We start from the raw sequence: 8,158 nt of genomic DNA, 5'->3' as shown, positions 1-8,158 counted from the left end.
TGGGATCGGCCTACTCCTTTTATGAGTTCAAAAAATAGAAAACTATAGCGTACTTAGTTGGCACTTTTTTGGTAGGTTAATAATTATAATGCATTTTATTCATTATTACACAAAAGTAAGGTGTAATTACGATTTTTTTTTCTACTGCTGTACACTATCAACATTACTTTCGCAGTTAATAAATGAATTATTTCGGCACGTGCTCTTTTTATGTATTAAAAGAAAAGGGATCAGATAGTGCAGTCAATGTACACTGCTTTCTGTGTGTGTGGTGGAAGTAGAACTCTTAAAAGACTATCGTTTACTGGTTTCAGTAAAGGTTCTATATTTAATTTAGACGAGTCTGTTAAACTTTCAAAGAAGTATATGCAGAAAAGTCTTCAAATTTTGAAAGGATAGGCAGCACTTCTAATCAAATAATGAATAAAAAAAACTAAGTAGACTTTTCTGCATATACTACTTTGAAAGTTTAACAGAACATTTTGAAGTGATAGACTATACGGCAGCACTACTCTAATCAAATAATGAATAAGACGTTAATAAAAGAAACTAGGTCACGAATTGAAAGAAAAACGGTATGCCAGTTGGTTTCAACTAGACAACACAGGACTAGTTAAAAAATTAATTACTGAAGCCAAAACTATTAGTAATAGTTATTTAACTTTGCAGTGATTTTAACAAGCATTGCTGTGCAAATACTTACAAGTAATATGTGTGCGAATAACAGAATAACTCTAATCGTCAACTAAACTCTACACATGTCTCATAAACATAGAAACCTCCAATTATGCTTCCCGTTTTGTTAGTACTGAGCTCAATACTTTCTTTGAAGAAAGAAATCAAAGAGTGCAGTCAATCATACGGCTTTCTGTGTGTGTGGAAGCAGAACTCTTAGAAGACTGTCGTTTATAATTTTCAGTTTATTCATTGTCAGTTCTTGTCGTTTTTTTACAGTTTGTAAGTGGAAGTAGTGACAAAGTAAATGATCAAAAATAATATCTTAACGAATATCAGTAAAGTTGAAATTGTTTATATGTGTAATGGAACTTTCTTTTCAACAATAACAAAACTTAAATTCTAAGATGAGAAAAAGTTTTTTGAAAATAGTGTCTCACAACGAAATGTCATTATTTGTAGAATGACATAAATATTAAATCAAGTTCTATAAAGTGCTTTAAGCCAAAATTGTATTTTTACGGGCGTTTGTACAAAGTTTCATGCAATTTAGTTAAGTATTTCTACCGTGAAAAGACAAATTTCGAGGGAAATTGGTAATGATCCTCTGGCCTAGAAAGGGTTAATAAATGCATATCTGAAGTACCTGTTCGGCGTGATTTGATTTAAATCACAATTTCTTGATTGATAAAATAAATAGTTGACTGATACATTTTTATTATTTCTTTTAAATGAAGTATTTGTATTATTATATATAAAAAACAACATTAAAAGTCTTTTTTGAAATATCCGAGAACTTGCTATTTCAATTAAGCTCATATTTTTCACAACATAAAAGTAATATAATTAGTATTAAACTACCTCTTAATAATGAGCTTTTGCAAAAGGACAGATGGAATTACAGTGTTGTCACAGTGTTTTAGTAAATTAAAAAAAAGGTTCCTGTTTGAAATTGCTTTACTCATTTTATGGGAAAAAGAAAACTTAGTCATGAATGATTTGACTAGTAATCTGGGAATTACTGCTTTTCAGCAATCACTTTTTGTGGACTTAATGGCTGGACAAAGTAATCAAAATAAGTATGTGAATTTTCTTCCATTTTTTATATTATTGTTACGTTTCCGTTTGTTAATTAACTTTCCGTAACTTCGTTCCGACGAAACTTTAGCGACACAAGTCCTTACTTAATAAAACTGGTTTATTCTTTCCGAATATAACTTTACCGATACACTCAACTTCAACAATCGCGCTAAAACAAACGCTATACAAACGAACGTGCTCAATAATACTCTCTGACTGCAGATCAATTACTCACTGTCTACACACACACATTGTTCCTCAGTCACGTTGTCACACTCTTTTATATACCAGACTACCCTATATCTAGTAAATGCTAGAGCATTCGCCAAGGTACAGGATAGTTCTAGAAAGCAGATGGCCTGGCAATAGTCACGTGATCTCGCTGACGCAACATTAACATATTGGTTTTATAAATGCAGAAAGTATATATATATATATACACAACTACTTTAGTTTTAAAGAACAAATTGAGCTAGATGAGAACTTCTTTTGATGTACTAACTATTATTTAATTTCCAATCTCTACACATATATAGTTTAATAAGAGGGGGAAAAAAGGAAATTTTAGAAATATATATTTGTTAACTATTTAGCAGCAAACACAAATCTGGCATATGAGGTGAGTTGAAAAGATAAATAGGTTAGTTGTTACATGCACATAAATAGTACTTAGCTGTGGGTATGATCTTTAATAATTTATGCAAGTAATACAAGTATTTATGATAAATAGTATGATAATAATATTTCTTAAAACATATACACGATACAAGTAGATTATTATATATATATATATTAATTAACTTTAAGTTTAGTTTGATAATGTTTTTATTGGATTATTAATTTATTTTTTATTCCTAATGTATTTATAGAAGCTTATTAATTGTTAATGGTTGTGAAATGGCTAATTCCTGACATCTTTTTCAAAATATGTGCTTAAAAATTTATGAAAAAGTCAGGCTCTCATTATGAATGAATAAAATGTTTATTAGCCTATAAGTTATACAAGCCCAAAATATCATCCCTTGCCTATTGGGGAAAAACTTTTGACAACACGAAACTCTGTAGTTCTTTGGACAATCTGAGCTTAATAAAGGATTGCAACATCTTTCTACAGGAATACATCGTCCATCTTCACATGTAATTTTACCTTCACATGGATTCTTACCTAGAATGATAGATGCCTCATTTGTGGTCTGTTTCTCTGATTTGGTTTCTTAAACACTATTTCAAAAATTTCACTTTTCTAAATTTCCCTTTAAAAAAAATAAAGTTTTTGTATGCACTTACTTAACACTTTCCTTTTATATTGAAAATCAAACTGCTTATCCACAGAGAAAAATTAACCTTACTTATAAAAAGATACAGATATATATTTTTCAATACTTTTTAAAATATGTTTGGACAAATTTTAATTACAAAGAACCATTTGATCATAATAAAGCAAATACCTATCTTTGAACAGTATCACTAGAAAATTACAACGAGTTTCAATCTTAGTAACCCTCTCTGACATTAAAAGCCTTGAAGTGTATAAAAAAAACTCAATTTTTAACCAATAAGTTAAGTTAAATGATTGTAACATAAGTCTCGTTAGAGAGAGAGCGATCCTTATTCCAGAAACTGAAGAGTATCATGGAAGATGCAAAAACCAGTATTTATGCTTTTATGTATGTGTGGTTTTAATTATTTCTTTTAAATTAACAATAATAAATAGTTTTATATTGTTTCATTTTTATTCATCACTTCTCCAAGCAAAATATATTTGATTAATTGGCTTACCATAACAAAACTTAGCAAGTTTTCATGTCCATATTTTGTAGATTACAATAATCAATTTATATTCTACATCATTCAATATCTTTAATACTGTTGTATTTGTTGACGATAAGGTCAACTGCAAATAAAATAATCTAAACGGTTCATTATATTCATAAATAAAGATTAAGAGCTATAATAACTCAGTTCTTTATGAAAAAAAAGAATGTAGTAAGACTACTTCGATGTTCTGCTCAAAATTATGTAGGTGGCCTCGACAAACGTCTAGAACATGCCAAATGAAAACACATTGAAAAGCTAAAACTTGGTGAATTGCCACAACAGTGCTGTAGATAATTGGGATGTTTGTGTTTTTCATTTACGCTTATGATTTAATGTGTTCTTAACAGACACGATACTTCTCTAAAGCTGTACTTTGTGTCAAACTTTTTTTGTGGTTTTTATAAAAATTGTCTTAGTTGTCTTAGTGTTGATAATACTTCAGTTACGTGTTAAGATAAGCAGTGTGTTTTTTGTATTATTTTACTTTCAGGAGTTTTAGGATCTTGGTTTTTGGACTGATGATTTCCATTAATGTAGGATTTGAATTTCCATTACAGACTACAGACCTTACCCTTATGTTCTTGACAGAAATACACAGAGGCCTATATTATATACAACAGAACTTCTATAAAAGAAATAATTAAGCAATATATCAGTGGGTTTGTTCTTAATGGTTGTTACTAGATCAATTATATGCTATTCTCAAACTTGTAAACATGTCTTGTAACATATCGTACAACTCAGTAATGCTTAGGTAGAAAGTTGATTGAAGTGTTTCATTCGTTGGCAGTGTGCGAGTGCATACTGAGCTATGCTATACATAAATTAGACTTTTAGAGAAAAAATTCACTTTTAAAAACTCTGGTAAGAATTTATTATCTTGGCAACATTTTGAGCAAACACTTTTTTTTTCAAGCCAGAAACAAACCTATTAGTTAATGAAAATTACATGAAGGTTTTGAAATGGAACAATACACAAAATAGAATGTAATTCGAGATAGAACTACGAGAAGTAAACAATATAATAAAGCTGGTGATTTAAAAACAGTATTAAAAATTATTAGAAATACAGAACAACTTTACATAGCAAGGAAAGAAATAACTTAAATATTTTAAGATAATAAATGAAGGGTATTAAAAAAACTGTAAAAAGCTGAACTGTTCGTTAATACCCAAAGGACTTAAACAACCAGATTTAAAAATTTATTTCTTTTTTGATTGTGGTTCTTTTATTGATGTTAGAGGGGCATGACGTATGGCAAGTACTTTAAAGTGTTCAAGAGAATGATTAAATGTGTTGAAGTGTCAAGCTACTGGTTTATCTTGTAATCAAGATGCTGCGTAAGTGTTCTTGTGTATATTCAGCGAGCATTCAGCCAAATTCTCCTATGTAGTTTTGTTCACACAGATACAATAAAATAAAGATTTAGATGTCAAATGACTATTAACGATTATGTTGATTTAAGGTCTCTAACAGATGTTCTATGATCAATGTAAGGGCAAGTGTTGCATCCGCTCCTCTGACAACTGTACGTACCAACTTGAGTAGCAGATGATAGTTGTAGTTAACTATGGGTGAATAAAACTTTAATGTTAGTGTCTCATTTATAAGAAATTAGAACTTTGTTAGGGAACACGTGACCAGTGGTATTGTCTTGTGTTATGATGTTGAAGTTATCAAACAATATCTGTGTGTGTTGAATGGGTGAAATGTAAGTGTAAGGGGAATGTGTTGATGATCAGTGGAAGTAGGAGCACATGGGTTGAAGCAACATTGGATGCATGTAGTTGAAAGTTTAGAATTGTCTGCACTGTTGGTGATATAATTACCGATATGATTTAAGCTAAGCAAATTCTGGAAAGCTAAATTCAGACATTTATTGTTAGTATGTAGATTACCTTTAGTGTGATGAAGAAGTAGGATCTCCATATTTTTTTAGAAAAGTGGAGCATGTTGATAAATTTGCTATTATAATCTTGGTCATTTACTGCAGAGCCTACGTAATCTGGTGAGTTGGGAATGTTTCTCTGACGGCTGGAGTGAAAATGTAAGTAGCTATGTGTGTTTGTAACGTACAGATGTTGCGAGATTGCCATCATCAGTCACGGAAATATTTATGTCAAGCAATGAAATGTATTGGAGTGATGGGTGAAAGGATTTAACAAAAAGAACGAGTTCTTCATTAGTGCATGTAGCTATACCGAAAACAAACTGTCATAGCATCTTGATTACAAGATAAACCTGTAGCTCAGCACTTCAATACAGCTAATCATTCTCTTGAGCACTTTAAAATACATGCCTTCTAACATCAATAAAAGAACTACAATCAAAAAATAAATAAATTTTAAATTGGGATGTTTAAGTCCTTTGGGTATTAAGAATGGTTCACCTTTTTAAAATTTTTTTCAGTACCCTTCATTTATTATCTTAAAATGTTTTATCTTATTTCTTTCTTTGCTATGTAGTTGTTATATATTTCTAATAATTTTTAATACTGTTTTTTTAATCACCAGCATTATTATATTGTTTAATTCTTGTAGTTCTATCTCACGTTACATTCTGTTCTGTGTATTGTTTCATTTCAAAATGTTCCTGTAATTTTCATTAACCGATTGGCTTGTTTCTGGCTTGAAAAAGAGCGTGTGCTCGATATGTTACCAAGTTAATAAACTATTACCATAGTTTATAAAGGTGATTTTTTTTCTCTAAAAGTCTAATTTATTTTATCATCTTTGCATTTTTTACATGCTATACATAGATCTATATGCATTATTGTGAAGTATTTTAAATGGTTGTCAACTATTTTAGTAATTCTTAATATTGAGATAAAACTACTGTATCACAATCTGCCAGCTGAACTTTTCCCAGTTAGTGACTGTTTTAGTGACATTGCAACCATACACATGAAACTTGCTGCCAAGATGAAGTAGCAGCACAACCATTAGATAATATATTGTCAAAAGTTAAGCAGAACCAATGAGAGTTTCACTGAAGTTTTTGAACTTTTTGTGAAGTACTGGCTAAAGATGGATGGATTAATTTCTTTAGTAATTTAACATAATATTGTTGTGTGTGTGTTTTTTGTAATTCATTTTTATCATTTCAGGTACCATTGGTTAACAACGTCTAATAACATACTAACTTGTGTTTTTATTGTATTATAGGAATGTTCTCATCTATAATGATCTGTGTGAGTTGAAGTTATGTATGTCAACCAATTTCTAATAACATACTAACTTGTGTTTTTATTGTATGATAGGAATGTTCACATCTATAATGATATGTGCGAGTTGAATTTATGTATGCCAACCAATTCTTAATAACATACTAACTTGTGTTTTTATTGTATTATAGGAATGTTCACATCTATAATGATCTGTGTGAGTTGAATTTATGTATGCCAACCAATTCTTAATAACATACTAACTTGTGTTTTTATTGTATGATAAGAATGTTCACATCTATAATGACCTGTGTGAGTTGAATTTATGTATGTCAACCAATTCTTAATAACATACTAACTTGTGTTTTTATTGTATGATAGGAATGCTCACATCTGTGTGAGTTGAAGTTGTTATGGATGTCAACCAACTTTTAATAATATACTAACTTGTGTTTTTATAACATAACATAATGTTTTTGGACAACATGGGACCTATTGGTCCATCTCAGCTGTTCCATCCTCTAAACTAAATTAAAATAATTAAAAAAAAAGCTTACAGCCAGCCCTTATCATTCATATACTTATCAAGCTTTTTCTCAAACTCACTTAAATTTACTGCCTCTACAACATCCGAAAGCAACCCATTCCAAAGGCCAACCACCCTGTTAGAAAAAATAAAACTGTCTTAGCTGAAGATGATTCCTACCTTGCCAAAATTTATATTTGTGTTCCCTAGTACTACTATTCTCACTGTTAAATATGAAAAAATAATAATGCATCAACACTATCAGTTCTTTTCACAATCTTAAACACCTAAATAAGACACCCCCCCAACTCTTCTTTTCAAGAGAAAGCAGTTTGAGAGATTTCAGCCTCTCCTCGTATGACAACCCCTCCATCCCAGGCACCATTTCTGAACCCTTTCCAACAATTCAATGTCGTTCCTAAGGTAAGGAGCCCAAGACTGAACACAATATTCCAAATGTGGCCTAACCAGTGACCCGTACAATGAAAATATAACCTCTTTAGACTTGTATTCAGTATTTCTATAGATACAACCTAAAATCCTATTTGCCCTAACATTAGGAACAGCACACTGCTTGGATGACTTTAGAGACTGATATTACACCAAGATCCCTTTCCTTCATAATAATATTAAATTTATACTTATAATTACAATTATGATAACTCAGATGCATTATCTTGCATTTATTATAATTAAAACCCATCTGCCATTTATTTGCCCAACTCGCTAAATGATCTAAATCCTTTTGTAAATCAGCAACATCCTCTTGACAGCTAGCAACACCCAACACCATCTGCAAATTTAAGTAATTTATTGACTATTCCTTCATCTATGTCTTTGACAAAAATCAAAAAGAGCCAAAGTCCTAAGACTTAGCCCTGAGGTACCCCACTTG

The 8,158-nt window shown here is 30.6% G+C and overlaps 1 protein-coding gene across 3 annotated transcripts in view; it reads left to right on the top strand.

Annotated features, from left to right (window-relative positions):
- LOC106468044 overlaps positions 1-8,158 on the top strand; it is a 50,806-nt gene that overhangs the window by 35,569 nt on the left and 7,079 nt on the right. The gene's annotated exons all lie outside the window — the stretch shown is intronic.

This window comes from Limulus polyphemus, unplaced genomic scaffold, assembly GCF_000517525.1.
Source record: "Limulus polyphemus unplaced genomic scaffold, Limulus_polyphemus-2.1.2 Scaffold2847, whole genome shotgun sequence".
Taxonomy (NCBI): Eukaryota; Metazoa; Arthropoda; class Merostomata; order Xiphosura; family Limulidae; genus Limulus; species Limulus polyphemus.
Note: the sequence above shows the minus strand (reverse complement) of the source record. Positions and strands in the feature narration are given on the sequence as shown.